The following is a 16,826-nucleotide window of genomic DNA, read 5'->3' on the forward strand; positions in this document are numbered from 1 at the left end:
AACTGGGAGCATGATAACCTGGGGCTCCAGACATGGGGAAACAGCTTTTTTTTGTGTGAAGGAGTACATGTTCATGCATGAAAGGTTGTATTGGGTTGTCAGTGTATCAGTACCAACAGAAATAGCACCTGATGAGGATGGGGCCAGTTTGATGGAGATGTTTGATGATCTGTTCAGCACTCTAGGCCAACTGTAGCCAAGCAGAAAACAAGCAAAATCATGCAGCATTCTTGCATTTACCCTCAGCTTTCCCAAGATAATGCCTAACTTTGTATTGTCTTGTATTTTGCTGCTGAGTACCTGGCTAACTCTGAGATTTAAAAGAGCCTTAGGGATGACCTAGCTCATACCAGCAGAAAGCAGCTTGGGATGACCTAACTCATGCCAGGAAAAGCAGCTTCTCTTGCCCACCTGCCACAATCCCATAGTACCTTTACCCTGGTGGCCTGTGAGGTGTTGTGCAGTTACTGCTACAGGCAAAGCTACTCCTGCCACAAGGAGACCTTCAGCTGTACCCTTGAGTTTTCTCCATGGCACAGACTGTCTGGGTATGGGCTGCAGATCACTGGACCCAGTGAGAGCCTGATCCAGTGTTTACTAACATCAGCGTTCATCCTTGATTTTCAGTCAGTTTGGGTGGGATTTTTAATGGCTTATGTTGCTACACGACAGACTGGATTTTTATTTTGTTTTTGTTTGGATTTTTCTTCTTGTTCCACTGTTTGGATAATGTATATTTGCATGCAATTCCAAGCAAATCCAGCAGAGTTTAATTGTCTAGCAAGTACTTATCTGGGATGTTAGTGCTACTAATAGTGGTTGTAGTTACTAAAGATTTCAGAGATTTGCCTTGTGAGACATTTTGCTGGAAGACAGCTGGAAATTTAGGATCCTAATTTAGAAAGCTTACTTGCCTCTTTGGAGGATATTAGAGCTCCTTTTGAGTATTTAGGACACTTTCACTTTACATCCTGAAGAAGTCAGACTGTCTAGTTTACAGGGCAGTATGCATGCTTTGGCCAAGCATTAGCTCTGCAGTGGGAGGAGAGCTGAGTGTGTGTCAGTGGTCCCTGTTCCCAGAGGCTTCACTTCCTGAGCACTGACTTCTTTTTTTTGCAAAGAAACTTGAGCTGACAGCTGAAAGGAAAAATATTACACCCACGGGTCCTGTCGTCCTGTGAGGGGGGAGCAGGGCTGTGGGGAGCACCCTGGGCCACACCTGCCCTGCAGTCCAGGCACATCCACAGGGCACTATTCTACTTGGGGCAAAAGCTGATGGTGTGACTGAAGGCATGGAACTGAGGGGTACATTAGATGTGATGGGATGTTGAATGGTTTGGTGGGTCAATCCCCTGGGGACAGAATGAGAGACAAATCTTCCTCTGTTTTCTTTGCATCATCTGAACTGAACTCAATGCTCTTTAAGAAGAGCGTGAATCATGAGAAACACAACCTGTGTCCCAGAGTAGTTATGTAGGATGATCACACAGTGTTAATTTGTAACTAGGAAATGCAGTGTTTTTCATAAAGGTTGAATTAAAAACATAAACCATAGACTTTTCTTGTTTGTGTTCACAGCACAGGCCTATCCCATACAATCTGTGTGCTGCAAGGGTCTACCACAACATAACAATTGCTTGAAAAAGTACCCATTTTATCAAAGGTACAGAATACAAAGTTGTTTAATAAGTAGCTTCAACCTTTTGTAAGTAATGGAAAAACTTGTGTTATCTCATTCTAAATTCTTTTATTACAGTTATAGGTCAACCCACACAACTTCAAAGCCATAAAATTACACGGTGAGAGTCTCAAAGGGTAATATGGAAAAAACAATAAATAAAGCAAACAATATTATAAGGTGAACAGGTTCATCTTCCAACAGTGCTGAATGCAAAACTAGCTCAGCAAAAATGACGTAAGTTCCATTGTAATAAAAATTTCAGTCACTGAACGCTGCTGCACAGCATTGTGAGTTCTTGGTGTGGACAAAAATATGTGTGATCATTATGTGTAATATGTGTGATTACTGCAGCTAGATGTCTACAGAAGCAGGCATGTTCTATTCTCTATCTATAAAATTCTATTTACTTTTTACACACAAATACCATAAATATAATTCAGCTGTAAAGCCCATTCTTATGCAGAGCTCTCGCTGAAGATCAGTGCCTGGTAATCCTATATATCAAAGGGAGAATAACTCTTTTATATGCTTTTTATCTCCCAAATTATATGAGCTCTTTTTAAATAGATTTTTGCATTCTTCCATTTTTAACATTTTTCTACATTTCATATTTCCACCATTTTATCTTCTTTCTTATCCACAGATTAAAATATGTGTGTGATTTTATCAAGAATATAGAATATTTCACTTAAAAAAAAAGCAGACTTTAGAACACTGTTTTCCATCCCCCTGATCTATTAAAAAAAGTTATTCAGAAACTTAAATAATTTACTTTGTAGATGAGTTCGAAATTAGAAAAGAGAAATTTAGTAAGGAATCTCTTTTTTAATTCTCTTAGGCATATTGCTTCTGACATCTTCTAAGTATCTCCTGGAAATGATTGCAGCATCTGATAAGCACAGCGGCTTCTTGGAACCTTGTAAATGATACATTAAAAACCATTTATTTTGTTTTATTTCCAAATTCGATCCATTCTACATGCCTGCACTCATGCTCAAGATTAGAAGCTTTCCTTCCAACAATTCATAACATAACCACTTATCAAAATTGTCCAAGGTTTGCAGTAAAATTATGATTAGAAGGTTTGATATAAAAGCTAGACCCTTCTTTGAGCAAAGAGCAGGGCCTCTCCTCATGATTGTGGAAAGAAATGACATTTACAACAGCCAGAAAATGGAAAATGTTAGCAAGTTAAAGCAAACAGAAGCTGAACATTAGGCTTTGACAACACAACAGTGCAGTGTGTCCAACCTGTTATCAGTTTACAACTTTAGCCTCACAGTCCTCTTTCCAAACTGACTAAGTTCTTTGTTACTTTTTGATTGAGATCGACCTGGATTGCACAGTCATTCCCACCGTGCCTGGTGCAGCACTGCTGCTGTGGGAGCCAGCAGAAGTGTAAGGGCTGTGCAGACCAACATGCTGCATTATTTCTCATTAGTGAATGTATTTAGTACCTTCTATGGAAAATATATTGAGGAGCTTGCTTTCTCTTCTCAACTAAGGACTAGCTGTGGCCACCAGCAGGGCTGCCAGTTTGACCAGGTAGAAGCACCATAAATAAGGGAAAGTTCATCCTATATTTAAATAGCTCTGAACTAAGCAAAACAATGATGTTTTGTACTCAATCATAGAGGAAAAATGTCATTCATGCTTCAATTGGTCTGTGTACTTTCAGTGCGCAAATTTACTTGCCCAGGTGGTTTTGTCTTGGTCTCACCAATTTCAACACAAGACTGACCTCAGGTCCAGGTTTCTAGTCTCACATCAGTTTGTGTGAGAAGCATAAAGACACTTCCAGAAAGCCTCTTGTCTTCCACAGTCCCACCAGCAGGATTTTTACACAGGTTTTCTTTGTGTTCCACCATTAGCTGTAGTAGGGCTTTTCACATAAAGCATGGGAATCCGACATATATAAGCTAGGACTGGCTCCCAGTTTGTCCTCAGTGAACCTATCCCAGACTTCCTGGGAATGAGAAAAATAACCGCAACTTTTTTGCAACAGCTTTTCAGCAATGTCTCACTGGCTGTATCAGTCACTCAGTTACAGAATGACTATTTTGAAATGTTTGTCCCTCTGCTTCTCACCACGTCCCTACTCTTTCTCCAGCCTGGAGGAAGGTAAGGAAATACTTGCCTCTGTACCATGGAAAAGCATGGAAAAGGCAAAAGTGATAGATAAAATCTCTACTCAAAATTCGTGTGAAACAACCTAAAACAATATATGAATTTGTGGCCAGAATGGACAGAGGAAAATATCCCAGAAAGCCACAAGAAAGTGAATAAACCAACTGAGAAATAGTGGAACTTGTGAGTTTTAACACCAGCATTTCTGCAGCCTGACAGAGTATGAGTTAGACCCGAAGGAGGACCCAAAACAGGATTATTCTTCTCCCTCCCCCTCTATGGGCAGTGATTCTATCCAGTCATACATAAGAAGATAAAGTGTTATGATTCAGACAGCTCCAGTGGCTTCTTTTGAAGTCATTCCACATTCCAATGACTAAAGGGTAGATGCACCAGAAAGTAAATATTTGTTCTGGTGGTGAGCTCCATTCAAGTCCTGTGTTTATGTACTGGAGCATATGCTTGACTGACCAAAATCTTCAACTGTGCGTACCTCACATACTTCAGAGCAGGCTAATTCTGATTTGCCATTCTTATGCCATTCTGATTTGGCAAATTTTAGTGTTCCATTTATTTAATGAATATCTTATATGCCTTTTGGGGCAATGCTTTTCCTCTTCTCTGTGATATTCTTTAGTGTTCAAATAAGTAGAGGAATTAGGAGTGTTCCACATGGCTGCTTTTCAGATTCTGAAACACATAGAGCCTTTATCCTTGAGAAAAGTTTGCAAACTTCAGCGAGCCTTTCCAGTACTATTTCTAAAGACTTGGAACAATCTTTTTCACCATTCATTTTCCATTGACAAGCCAAGTTCCTAGAGTGGGATTAATCTTTAATCTTTATAATTAATGTTTCTAGTTATGTGAAGATGTATTTTTAAGTACTGCAAGCTGCATCTTCCCTGGATGACAGGCCAGGATTTTTTTTTAGTTCACAGTGCACGTGTATATGTCTGGCTTGTTGATGCTTTGCATGTTGATACAAAAGCCATAATTCTTCTCCAGTTTCTTACACAGGGCTCATATTCCTCCCTTTTGCTACACGTACAGCTTCAAGGTCGTTTGTTCTTAAAACTAATGTACAAAGCAGATACAATTCAAGAAAGTGGGAGGAGGCTTTGATTTCACAGGAGGCATAGTGGGCAGGCTGGATTCTTTAGGCAGCAAAGTCGGCGGAAGCTTTCTTCATGGTCACTTCTTCATGGGGAGAACACCGGTAATTGCAATTCATGATCTCCTCTCTCTCCATGTCATTAAAACACAGTGGAGCACCAGGAAACAGCAATAGGTGCTTCTAAACTGCTGGCAACCCGAAAGTATCTGGAACTTGCATGTTGAAGACATAGCCCAAGAAATCCCTCCAGAGGTGACCCCCATGGAGCAGCCTGAGTTCAAGCAGGACCCTTGTACTGAGCTAGGTGAATGCCCAATGTGATTTGCTGTTCTTTGAACCATAGTTGTTAAAAAATGCTAGAAAACCAGTAAAAATGTAACACTTCACAGCTTAACTTTTCAAGTGGATCTTTCTGTGTCCTAAAAGGGGGGAAATTTGGCAAGAGAATAATACATATTGTTTAGTCAGACTGCCTGATAAAGACAATACAGTTTAGAGATTTATATCTGGCTCCAAGGTCTATATCTAGGCACCTGTGAACAGTGTTTGACTTTCCAAAATTCAAATGCACACAGATCCTATTAAAGCACTGGAAGTAGCAGATATTCACCATAATTCCGTGAAGGCTTTTTCCTGAAGTGAAAGTTTTAGGATCTTTCATGGTATGTACTGTAGCTCAAGATGGAAGAAGGTGAATTTATTCCTAAACTTCCTAAGTGGAATATTGTTTTATGTTTTTTTTAATCAGGACCATAGCTAATTTATGATTACAACTGCAAGGGCCACTGAAACATGTATAACTGTGCCTGAACGGTCTTCATATTTAGGTACCTGATGTTTCATTTAACTCCACTGAGTTCAAGCTATAAGTTTGGAAAGTCCACAAATTTCCTGTATCTACAATTCAGTGCAGGCTACATAATGGTCAAAACATTATATCAAATTTTCCCAGCACCAAAAGAAAGGAGATGAAATGAAGTGACTAGTCTAAGATAAAACTAGTTGGATCAGATATAGTTAACTTGAATTGCTTGTGAAGATCTATTTTAAACTTAAGATTAACAAGTTTGTATTGCTGCAGGCATCACACTCTCAGACTGGTTAACACCAGTTGCTCTCCCGGACATGCTCTCCAGATTAACCAGGCATGAAGTAACAGAACCTAAATATAGGTTTCTATTTTTGTTAGAAGGTGTTGTCCTTACCAGGTAAAATTTCTCATTCCTTCTCTTAGTAGCATATATAGTTTTTGTACAGTCACATTCTTTAAAGCAGAGGCAAAGCAGCTGTAGAATGCAATACTGGCAATTATTTGGTACTGGAAAATAAAAGTATCTGCAACCATTAAAGGGAATTTGGTGCAATTGTTTTAGTAGGTCTCCTTCATGATGTTGAAGTCTTTCTAATGCCTTTAAGTATATGGTATTTATAAAAATATTACTTAAATCACTGCTCATGCAAATACTGTTAGCAGTCAGGGAGTGCTGGTCTGGGAGATGTACTTTGGCTTCAGTCTCCACTATCAGCTTTTCTGGGTTTTTTTTGTTTGGTTGGTTTTTTTCTCTCTCCCTTTGGACTTGAATTCTTTTCTAAGCAAACATTTATACATTTGTGCATAATTCAGAATATTCTGGAGTCTTTTTTATTTTGTTAGTTTGTGGAGGAAAAAAAGACAACAAAAAATACAACAAAAACTTTCAAATGTGTCAATTTCTATGGTGTTAGAAAACAAGAAAATTAGTTGCTCATTTTTAATTTTTTTTTTTACCTCAGGGTTTTATTTAGGAGAAGGTAAGGAGAGAGGTCCTTTAAGCTTTAGCAGGAAATACTCTTCCTTTACCAGCTTCTGCAGTCTTGGCTCAGTAAGGCACCTTGCTACCAGTACCAGGTCACCGTGCCCAAGAAATCTCACACCACTGGAAGGAGTCCCAAATACTCTTGTCCAAACACTCTCCCAGCTCAGCTTTGTATCATCCACACAAAGCAGCCCTAACATCAGATTAACTGGCCTCCAGATGATGCCCAGCTTGGGGAGACCCTTGTCACTGAAAAAATTGGTTTGATAACTCCTGTGGCACCTCTGTGGACCAAGGTGTCTTGGCAGGTGAGTAAATTACTCTCAATAATTAGAGAAATCTTTCAGCATCTCTAAGTACCAGGACATGATATGTAGGGAGACTAGGAAGAGTGTGAACACCCAGGTCAGAGGGCATAAAAGCCACCTAAGTGCCTCCTTATTAAAGTGATGAGCAGCACCACAGGTCTCTATAGCTATCTTTGTGTTAATGCATTGAAATCTGATTTTTTTTTTTTTACTGTATGGTACTTCACATTTGCCACTGGATTAGTGAGGTCCCTTGACTTGGGAACAAGTTGGGGGCAATTTCTAGTTCCCATCTGTGCTTAAAAAAAAAGTGGTTCAGTGAGGGAAAGCCAGCTCCTGAAGAATAGAGAAAATAATCTAATAAAAGAAGGGAATTCAGAAAAAAGAGATAAGTGGGAATTGCTTCTATGTTAATTGTATTTTCTTGACATTTCCAGCTTCAAGACCTGTAGGTCAGTATAAAAGATATTTATACCTGTGGTAAATACGCCTCCAAAATTGGTGCATCCCACTTTTCTTCATTTGAGTGTGGGCAAAGCTTACTAATACTTTGTTTTCCAGGGTATTAGTAGAAATGTTGCCTGTAGACCAAGAGCCTGACCCAGAAGAAAAGAATCCTGTTTTCTCCAGAGGAATTTGAGTGAATTTGAAATACATTTGTATGGAAAATAGTGGTGTGCAGTTTTGTCCCAGTGTTTCTAAAGTATCTCTTAAAACCATCCAAGACACTACTTCATATCTAGTTCACTTGGGTCATATAAAATTCAAGAAAGGATTAATCAATCTTCTAAGATATATGACATAGAGTTCATTATTTACATGGTAGACATAAAAAGTTCCAATTTGTTTAATACAGGTTTGAATTTAATTTGTATTGTATAATTGAACTCTTTGCTGGTGACCTGCATCTGATGAAGGACACAGAACTCTTTCCATGCTGGCTCTGCTTGCTCATAACCCTGTTACCAGGGCTTGTGTGGAGATGGCTGGGTATGGCATAGATGGAACAAATTCTCTTTAACCACACATATCTTTCATTTCATGTCTTTTATTTCTTCTGCATGACCTAAAAATCCAGAAGACACTTGATTCTAACTCACATTTGAAAATAAGTATATAAAGAGCACAAGTACACTTTTCAAGGAATATTTTCCCATTTTCTTGGGTGATTCAGAGCTAAATAACCAAGGAATGCAAGCCATACTTTTACTAATGTGTAGAGTGGATGACCATAAGGCAACCATCAAGCGTGGCACATGGGTTCTCTGCCTCAAGTCTCTCTTCAGAGGTTGTCAAATCTTCTATTGAATGCTAGATCTTAAGCCCTAGTGCTGCTTGTCCCAGGCTCGTGACACCTGCTAGTGCAGTCCTAGATGTTGCCCTTCTTTATTTCTGTTTCCCTCAAATCCCTCTTTCTTTGATGAAGGGTATGTTGAGCTTAGGAGAGGAGAATCATTCCCAGAACTACAGTTGCTCCGGATTCCAGTGGACTCCAATTCTTGTGGATCCTGGTGAGGTATCTATCTTGCTCCAGGATTTGTACCTCTCCCCTTTCTCTTCCTTCATCTCCAAAACCGTAAAGAGCAGTTTTGCCCTCTCCTTTCTGACAGTGAGTCAGCACATGGTGGGGTACCTCAGGCTGGGGTTCTCTCCCATCCTGCCCTTGCAGCTGTTTGACACTGAATTGTGTAGCTGCTTGTTCCTTTGCCCAAAGAGGAGTACCTTCCCAGCTGCTAGGCATCCTCCTGAGCTGCAGGAGGAGAGCCACCTGCTTTTCTGTCTCTGTGCCTCTGCTAACAGGAGGTAGGATAGAAACAGGGACATCCTTTTGCCCAAAGGAACATCTAGAGAGTAACGCTTATCCTCTGGCCAATTAATATTTAATCATCCTATATAAAATGAGTGACTCCAACAGGAAAAATTGCAAGTGGGATTTTTTTCCTTACCCTCAAGAATATGTGATAACCTAAAAGGGAGAGCTTTCCTCCCCTGAAAGGTGTAAGGCACCATGAGTTCAAATCCTTAAGAGCAGAGTAGCAGGGTGTAATCCCAGCTCCCGGACCCTACCGAACACTTTGCTCAAGCTCACGGTTAAAGACTTCGGTGTGGAAGTTTCCCTTTTTCTGAAGTCACTACTTGGCTTGCCTTGAGCTATAACAATCCCTGACAAACTTTCCAGGCTTATTTGAAAAGCTCAGATCTGTGGCTGCCCCATTCTTAAAGTGTCCTTTACACTGTAAAAGGAGACATACCTATTCTGAGGAGAAATGCTTTAAAATGCCCCATTATCACATTATACAGCCAGAATTTAGGGGCTGTGAGTGATGCCCTGCGGGCCTGGGCGGCCCCTACCAGACTGAGCACTTTGGAAATTTCCACTTGGGTTATAAGGATCTTCGTCCCTGCCTTTGTCCAGCTCCCAGCTTCCAAGTCTGGAGGCAAAGGTCAGAACATTTATTTACTGGTGCAATGGCTGGGTGATACAAGGTCTGTGCTGAGGGCTGTCTTTCAGGAAAGTACTGGCCTGTTAAAAAATTGTATACTTAACAGTATGGAAAACTTAGAAATTTACCATCTCAGAGTATTTTGCTTCCTAGGTAGGAGCATGATAAAACACACTGTTTACTGTTATGGTCAATAAAGTAAAGCCTGTTCTCAGATGCAGGGCTTTTAAGGGGCTGTCCATTGCTAACATGAGACTTTAGACAGATTTTATCCTTCTGACGTTCAGTGGAACAAATATCCTGTAGTTTGCAGATAAGGATCACTCAAGGATCAGTTTCAGTTTGACACAGTTGTTTCAAAATTCACCTTGGGTATATTTTTTCCCTTCAACTTTATCTAAAAAACTAATCAGCCTGGCTAATGAATTAAAGGGGTCAGAGGAATCAATGGTCCTTATTTGCATTAATTTAAACTAATACATACCTGTTTTATTGAATAAGGAGAAACAAGTCTGGTATTCATAAATAACTGATAGAGAATGAACATAATTCAGTAAAAAGATTCTGGTTCTCTTGTTATGAACATACACGGAAAATATAAGTATTTTTTTAATTAAAAAGGTTTATCATGTGAAAGTGATCTCTGGACAGGTAAATGGTGCAATTGAAAGGAAGGATGATTGAATAGCTGAGGTCCTGCTGTTAGACTCAGGAGGTCTGGACTCAGTGCTCCCTGAACCGACTCCCTGAATGGCTCTGGGAGCTCTTTGGGTCTCTGGTGCTTCAATTTCCCATTCATGAATTTTCTTTCTTAGAGGAGTATGGTGAAAATGAATACCTGAGAAGCTAAGGATGTCAGATTTTCAGTTGTGCAATATGGTAAGAATAGAAGACCAATACAAAAGAAAAAGGTCAGTCTCTTCTGAATGGATTAAAGAAATGTAGTGGGAAAACTGGAAGGGCTGACAATGCTTTTTTGTTAAAGTCCCTCCTGTTTTTCCATGACATGCTAATCTAGCTCTGTAATATGGAAGGCTATAAGAAACCTTATTTGAAAGAACAAGGTTTGTTTCCAGGACTTTACAGTCCCTAATCATTCTTGAGACATCTGGAAAGTTGCACTTCATTCTTCTGGAAATTATTATATGTATTTAAGGTAATGAACTTGCCTGTCTGACAGCAGGCTGTGGAGTCAAAAAGGCTTATGACTATTCCTGTAATATTTGCTCAGAAGAAAAATACTCTGAATTTAGGTCCCACCTCTGCTGAAGCATACCTGCTTTTTATTGCAAGGACAAGGGATGTCAGCTGGCAGGACTTTAATAGAGTTAGCAAGATGGATCAGGTGGGAAACAAAACTTTTTCTCAGGCAGCACCCTTTATGCAGAAATAACAGTTCAATGACACAATTCAGTGTCATGCAGAGAAACCTGAACCTTTCCTGTGACTCCAGCTGGGAGCAGAGAAGTTGGGTAAGCTGTGGCAGCCAGTGTGAAGTGCTGCATTAGCATGGCCCCTTTGAGGCAAAATGGCTTCTTTTGGGGTAAATACTAAAGGTGTAATATTTTATGCAATTCGTTTTAGTTCCTGAATAGTTATAAAAAACTATTACCACAGATCATCTGTGGTATTTTTTTATTGAAAATTATCTGATATAAGCTCCATAGTAACTGTTAGATGTCTTATTTCTCATATAAATTTCCTCAACCACTAGGTAGAGAAAATGTTTGTTCCCCTCTTCCATGCAAAAATGAATGGCTTCTGTGGCAGGGAGGAGATGCCTTTTTTGCAGGCCACAAAGAAGCATGGGAATAGATGTGTAGACAGGGCCCTCTCATGCTGAGAGTTCAACCCAGTTAAGACAAAAGCAGAAGCCAAATGAAGATCTCAGCATCTCAGCTGCAGACACCAACTGGGGAAGCAGATCCCCATCAAAGGTTTGAATGAAAGGGCTGTGTCATGATGGGTTTAGAAACAAACTTCAGCAAGATTCACAAGCATTGTGTGTTCAGCATTAACCAGGACCCAGTGTAACTCCTAAGTCAGGAGAAGATTGCTTAGTGTGACGCCAATTCCTGAAAAGCCACCTCTGACTCCCTGAGGACTTCAGTGCTTACCTGCATGAGAGGAGATTTTTAGCTAACATTTGCATAAAGTGATGATTTCAAGACACCTCTTTGGTGCTTTTCTTCTTTGCTGACTTAGGTGGCTTTCCCCCAGGTTACCAGTTTTGCCTGTATCTTTAGAAATGCTGCTCTATTTCCAGCCTGTGTTATTCAGGCATGCTCCCTCCTAAGGCTGTGCATTGGAGGGCTAGAGGACAGCTGTCTAAGATCCCTTGTGTTTCTAGCCCTTTGTTAGTATTCATAACAATAGTTCAAAACTGAAGGCATTCAAATCTTTTCTGTCTATAGAGAAAGAAATGAAACAAATATTTAACTTGATTTAACAGCAGGACAGAAAGGAATGTTCCACAGAGTTCTAAGATGTTCCTATTGACTTTCTCTGTGCATCATACTTTTGAATTTCTTCCATCTTATTTGGTGAAAATATAAGGACAATACTCCTTAAGCCCTTTTTATCTCTGCAACAAGTTCTTGTTTTAGCAGGAGTCATTTTGAGGGTACTAGAGAGAGAAGAGGGAACATTGTACTCTGGGGACACATTTCCATAGGGTAATGCTATTGAGCTGCTTGATTTGTGCACAACATTCTGCCTTGGGATTAAAGCTAGGAAGGTATTTGGAAAACTACCTGCTCACTCAAGTTATTTGGTTGAAGTGTGCTCACAAAATACCCATTTGTGTTTACAACTGCTCCGTGCATATTTTTGGCAGATGTTGTGCTGTTAGCCTGAAATATGGCCCTTTGTTCTCCTTAATGATCAAGAGCTGTTAATACCATGCTGTGTTTCTAATGTATTTTGTTGGTCAGTACTCTCTGCCCTCTTTGCTCCAGCAAAAACAGGAATGGAAGCAGTGACAGCAGTCCATTGCAACTCCCAGTCATCTGATGAGGCTGGAAAAGTGAGATGCCAGGGAGGAAGAGCCATTTTCTTTCAATCAATTATTAACTGGTAAGTCACTCCAGTCAATCCTTGCTCAGCAGCTGAGTGAAACTTGTGAGCAGGTTTTTGAGCAGACCAGGCTTAGCTGAAACCAAGTGCTAGAAAAATAATATTCTGAGCAAACCTACTGACTAGGCAGGTGGCAAACCCTGGAGAAAATGAGAGTATGCCTACTTGTATTTATAGAAATGGTCTTCTCCTAAGTATCATAAAGCTCTTTAAAACACTAGAAATATACACAGTGTGTGAGGACTGCTTCGTTTTACCCCTAGAAACAATAAGTGAATGAAAGAGGTTTTTCTATTACCACACTGGTAGTGCTGCAGTGAAGAACACCCTATCTAGTAGCAGGTTATCTTGGCCAAATATAACTGCCTAGTACCAGTTTGGCACAGTGTTGTTACTAGGGCAGCTATTTTTACTGGGAGTGATATAGCACCTGTAGTTAGTAAATGTTGTCAAAACACCGATGATGTCTTCATCACCACAATACCCCTTAAAATGGAGAAGTGCACAGATGCAGTACAGAAACAAAGCCCTCATTGAAACTCTTTTTCCCCAGGGGAAAAATGCAAAGCTACTCAATTTTTATTTTTTCCTCACAATAAACACTAATTGTTTATATGATAAAAATAAAGGTATCTCCAGTTTAGCAGTCACACAAGCTAGGTATTTTGACAAAGGTCATGAAAAGGTGCATGTCATTTAAGGAAATATGGTCAAAGTTTTGGATTTTCAGTGACATTGGAAGTAAAGCAAGAGTGACCCAGATTAAGGTACATCATAGTAAGCATCCAAGTTGACCTGCTGGAAAAAGAAATTACTGTAAGTTTTCTGTTTAAAGCTGATATATGCTCTCTACCTCTGATTCATGGTTGACAAGACACACAAACCTGGTCACCTTTAACACCAGGAGGACTTTTTATGGCTCTGCAATTGTAGCTTTCTTGGAAGAAACCCTCTGGGACCTCAGATTGCCAGTCATTCTGCAACTGTGTCCTACAGAGTTTAAATGGGGACCTGAAGTAAACAAATACCAAACATTTGCTAGAAGTGATTAAATGTTCCCAGAACACTAGATTCTCAAAAAAAAAAAAAAATTAAAAAAATGCAGCTGTGTAAAATTGTTATAGCTGTCTTCAAAAGGGAACTTACTCTACAGCGACAGAGGTGTATTGTTAATGAACAGCAAATTAATCAAAACATTCTTCTGATAATGTGCTTTTCTTCAACTTATATAAGCGTTACTTTCAGCAAAGAATTTTCTAATGAGTTTCCTGCCACAAGAGGACTTAACAGAAAGAAAAAGATGAATGATGCACAGAGAGAGCTATGTGAGGGTATAATGCTTCTAAATATCAGAGCTATTTAAATGCAGTCCTCAGAGCAGCTCCAGTGTGAGCTGTCTCTTCTATACATAAAAAACCAAAACTGCTTTTTATGCTTTTTAGTTACTTTAATACACTATTTTTGATCAGAAGAGCATTTTGAAACAAATGTCTCTGCTCATGATTACCATGCTTTGGTTCCTGTCATGAAACAGTTATTGAAACATGAAATGGATTCCTTTTGCATGAAACTAAAGGGGGAAATGCTCTCTAGTAGTGTAGTTAATGCATTGCAACCACAAACAGGTCTTCAGTCTGTGGGACGGGACTAGAGCTGCTCTGAAGAAAAGTGCAAAACAAAACCCTATGAGAAGTACTGTGTGCATGTTGGGTTCTCAGAATCTTTCTCTCAATAAATCTGCTCCTACTGATCCACACAATTAAATGATACAGATGGGGGTTGCATCATCAGTTCTTGGCAAACCAAATTAACAAAGCTGCTGTTTGGTTTTGTGTGTCACTTTACAAGTTCTCTTCCAATCCAGTCATGTTCTAGGCCATTCCTATGTATAATCAATAGACTTGCTTAATGAAATGCGAAGGATAACATTTGTCAATCCTACTAAAGTAAAAAAGGTTGCAAAGGTCTCACTGCAGACTATTTGAAATGCCATGGAGTCCATACAGGCAGCTTTATTTGACCTTGGCTGCCTTGTTAATGAGAGTAGGAATAACATTTTTAGTAGTGATCCCCTGCTGAGTTCTCTGGGCAGTAAAGCCTGTACCTTATATGTACAGGTGAGATGGTACAGGTAGATCCTAGCACTACTGCTTTCAGAGAGGAGAAATGGACTTTACATGAATAGATCAAAGCTCAGAGATTGGATATGGATTTTAAAAGACTAAAGCTGTTTGATTGCTAGAGTTCTGTAATTACTTTCTGTGTTAGTTCATAATGTGTGGGTTAACCCTTTTGTCTACTGAGGCTGTTAAAAATAATCCACCTGGCATCAGAAGTACAGAGCCAGACTGTGTTGGAAATGAGCAGTTCCCTGACAGGCAAATACCATCACATGCATAAACTCTAATGCACTCATCGCTGCCTTGGTGGTAATATATGAATCTCTATACTAGATTTATCTATCTCCGTATATAAATGAAAGTGAAACCAATGTATATTTCAGTGGTAGTAGTACCATGATAATTTTTTAGAAAAATCCTAAGCATGATTTTATCTTCACAGTGAAAATTCTTCAGATATTTTATAGGATGGGCTTTGGCTAATACCACTCTGTGATGCATTTATATGCCTTAGATAACAGTGTAGGTTTTCAAACTGCAGATAGAGGTGAAACAAGTGTCTCTTTACAAGTTAATTTCACTTCCAAGCCATCTTGGTAGTGCTACTAATGAATTTGTGTCTCTATGTATATGATATTTCTGAATGTCTATCACCAGGGTACCCAAATGTCATTATAAATTTAATGAACAGCTGCTGCCCATTAAAAGTAAGTGTAACTTCTATTGCTTAAATTAAACTAGTTTAAAGTAAAATGAGCATTTAGGTTATGCAGGTGTTGCTGCTATTTATATCCAAAAGTTGAATTTCTCCTAGACCCAGGGCTAGTTTCAAATTGCATTTTTTTCTGCTACTGTTATTTTGACAGAAAGAAAAGCTTCATAAATTGGTAGCTAAACTGTATCTCAGCTCTGGTCATTTCTAAAATATAAGTAATCATGGCAGAGGATTGAATATTAGATGAGGAACTTCTAGCATTTGCTTTTTATATTGCCAATTGAAGATATTATGCTGAGGTTAATTGGGCCATTCAATCATGCTCTGCCACTTTGTCTTTCCTGAAAGGATTCAGTAAGGCGCTTGCTAAATTTCCTATTATCTCTGTAACAAATCTTAGTTTTACTACTGCTAGTCTAAGAACAGAGGAAAAAGATTGGGGCATTTTCAGAGTAGAATTAATTAGGTGTGGTTGATGCTCTTTTGAATTCTTGATTACCAGAGTTCACAGGGGCATCCAGAAACAAACTTTGTCAGGGCAGTTGTGAACTCTCTTCCAGGTAACTAATAGCAGAAAAGAAAAATACTAATGGCATAGAAAGATAAAATAATAGCAGAAAAGAAAGGTTCAGTATGTCTAGGACTGCTCTCGACAAGTGACTGAGCAAGGTTCAGTCCCAAATCACAGAGCCGTGCCTTGTGCTGGCAGATCATCCTCCTGCTAGCTCTCTCTAATTGTAGGAAATCTGTTTATTAGGGTGCAGAAAATGGACATAATTGTAGGGAAACAGAGAAACATATCACACATGTACAAATATTGATAGCATCTGCAAGTCAAGAGGAAATGATGTTGTAAATAAGCCATTTAGCATCCTTCCTCTTCACCAATGAGTATCTCTTATCATTCCACTTTAGATATCAACCCCACCCTCTCCTCAGCTTAGCTCTGCAAAGAACAGCTCTGTGAAGGTCTCTTTGCCTATCTCAGGTCCTCAGGGAGCTTTTTCAATCCAGCTGTGAGCTGCTGCTCCGTAGTGATTCAGCTGCATGAAGAGGCTGAGAAAGCAGGACTTGATAGAATCCACTGGGTGATGCTTTCCATCCCACCTTCTCTCATCCAAAGGGTTTTCTTCAGTGTTTCCTCAGAGTGGGTTTGCCAGCCTGAGGAGCAGCAGCCAGAGATTGGCTCTGCCATTTAGAAAGGAATGGAGGAAAAGGAAAGGTGAAGGCAGAGCCCACAAACTCCTCTGTTCTTGTGGTGACCTCCTAAACGTTGCTGGAGGACATATTAGGCTGTGTCCTTGCCCAGGGAGGTGCCCGCTGTCTGGGGCTGCCCCAGCTGCCCTGCTCCCTGTCTGGGGACTGGGATGGTTGAGGGCTGTCTTGTCCTGCCTGGCCACTGTGTGGGCAGCCCCTGATGTCCCCAGCCCTAAGCAGACCCTGTTT

The sequence above is a fragment of the Parus major genome, chromosome 2 (genome assembly GCF_001522545.3).
Source record: "Parus major isolate Abel chromosome 2, Parus_major1.1, whole genome shotgun sequence".
NCBI lineage: Eukaryota > Metazoa > Chordata > Aves > Passeriformes > Paridae > Parus > Parus major.